Below are 2500 nucleotides of genomic sequence, written 5' to 3'. Positions count from 1 at the left end.
TTGGCTCCCTATAGCAGCTAGAATTACATTCAAATCCCTCACTCAGGCCTATAGGACACTTACTGGGTCTAAAGAGTTTGTTTCCAAAACACTATATCCACCAATTTAATGAATTTTCATAAATATTTTTTTTACATTTTGTTCTCCAAGTAATTTCAGTAGAAATGTTTTTGAGTATTGTTATTTGATTTTAGCCTGGATACCAGACTCTCTGACTTCGCAGAGTACTCAGGGATGGATTACTGCACGGGCCTACCGGGCCCAGGCCCAGGGGCCCAAGGGGTCAGGGGGCCCTGAAGCCCAAGCCTTTGCATGGAATCATTGCCTCAATATCAACAAATCAGGATGTAGGCTATGAATCTGATTGAATTTAGTATTGGCAATCCCCAAAATTCACCAGAATACAGGAAATCACATCAAACAAATTAAAAACATTCTGGGGAAGGACCCCCAAACCCCCTTAATACATCTGGGCCCAGGGGCCCAAAAGTTCATAATCCGCCCATGAGAGTACTGTAAGGAAAAGAACTCAAGCGGAAGTAGGTAGACAGGCGGAGCCTAATTTGATTTAGATTGTCATATTTGACTCAGGCAATATGACAAACTGTAAACTTTAATGTAATGTTCACTGACGTCTTTGTAAGTCGCTTTGGACAAAAGTGTCTACAATGAACCATTATCTCTAAATATAAACTGCTGTCTCCAATCTGTTCAGTCAAGCTCAGTGTGTGTGTATGGGCATGTGTGTGTGTGTGTGTGTGTGTGTGTGTGTGTGTGTGTGTGTGTGTGTGTGTGTATTTATCTATATGTGTATGTGTGTGTGTGTGTGTGTGTGTCTGTGTGTTTGTGTGTGTGTTTGTGTGTGTGTGTGTGTGTGTGTATATTTATCTGTGTGTGTGTGTGTGTGTGTGTGTGTGTGTGTGTGTGTTTGTGTGTGTGTATTTATCTGTGTGTGTGTGTGTGTGTGTGTGTGTGTGTGTGTGTGTGTGTGTGTGTGTGTGTGTATTTATCTATATGTGTATGTGTGTGTGTGTGTGTGTGTGTCTGTGTGTTTGTGTGTGTGTTTGTGTGTGTGTGTGTGTGTGTGTGTGTGTGTTTGTGTGTGTGTATTTATCTGTGTGTGTGTGTGTGTGTGTGTGTGTGTGTGTGTGTGTGTGTGTGTGTATTTATCTGTGTGTGTGTGTGTGTGTGTGTGTGTGTGTGTGTGTGTGTGTGTGTGTGTGTGTGTATTTATCTGTGTGTGTGTGTGTGTGTGTGTGTGTGTGTGTGTGTGTGTGTGTGTGTGTTTGGTGGCTTAATGGGTGTATGCATACTTGTCAGGTGTTCAGCACATAATGCTCAAAAATATCAGGTATCAGAAACAGCAGAGTGAACCATCCTCCCACCACCACCGCAAACCAAGAACAGCCTCCTCCTCTCCCTCCTCCTCCTCCTCCTCTTCCTCCTCCAATCCTCCTCGTCCTCTCCCTCCTCCACCTCCTCTCCCACCTTCTCCACCGCCTCCTCCTCTACCTCCTCCTCTCCCTCCTCCTCCTCCACCTCCTCTCCCTCCTCCACTTCCTTCTCCTCCTCCACTCCTCTTGGTTTCATCCAGTCCTTTATTTCAGTTTCAAAGGGACCGCTCGGAAAGCGAGAACCACTGAAATCCATCTCATAGAAACGGGAGTCCTTTCATACCTCCAGAACATCACCTTGATGTCAGGGCACACCTGCACATCTGATCAAACGAACGCCTAGTATTCAATGTCACCGTGCACACCTAGAAGAATGGCTGCTTTCATTTAAGATGTGTCTTTGAGACAGAGAATGATCCTGGTGAGAGAGGAACATTTAAGACCCAGAGCAGTGATACTACTCGGCCTGCCTACTTAATGGATACCACAACACCCTGACTTTGTGCCAAACAAAAGAACGTGATATGGATTTAATCGTAGCATCTACACGGTGATGCACAAAGCACAGATGAATTCAGTGACTGAATGGTCACTTAATTTATACGGGGTACCAGACTAAGTCAAATGTAAAATTCCATGACTTTTCTCTGACAAAAAACTGAATTTACATGACTTACTATATAATGAATGGTACAATATACCGACCAAATATTTCAGAGCAGCCGCGAATCGTTCAAGAATCTTTTACTTTTTTAGAGCGGGAGATGAATAAATGGGCATTGAATAAACAAAGTTGGATTAACCACAACTGCTCAAGCAAGCAGTAAAGCTAATAACCAGAAAAACACCAGTTCTGTGTGGAAATATATTTATATTAATGTATTTTGGTAAGTACATTTTAAACTGCTTCAATAAAATTCCCTGATATTCCATGACTTTGCCCCAAAAAGTTCCCTGACTTTCCATGTCTGGAATAGACTTTCCAGAATTCCATGATATTCCAGAAATTCCATGACCCGTGGGAACCCTGATTATAGTAAGGTTTTCCTCTGGAATGACTTTCAATGTAATGTCCAAAGGCAGCATTCATTCAACCATCAATCTTG

Source organism: Alosa pseudoharengus, unplaced genomic scaffold (assembly GCF_046254945.1).
Source record: "Alosa pseudoharengus isolate Yale_2024_CS ecotype anadromous, Long Island Sound unplaced genomic scaffold, YU_APseudo_1.1 YU_APseudo_1.1_scf_14, whole genome shotgun sequence".
NCBI lineage: Eukaryota > Metazoa > Chordata > Actinopteri > Clupeiformes > Clupeidae > Alosa > Alosa pseudoharengus.
The sequence above is the reverse complement of the archived record's forward strand: the minus strand, read 5'-3'. Positions refer to the sequence as shown.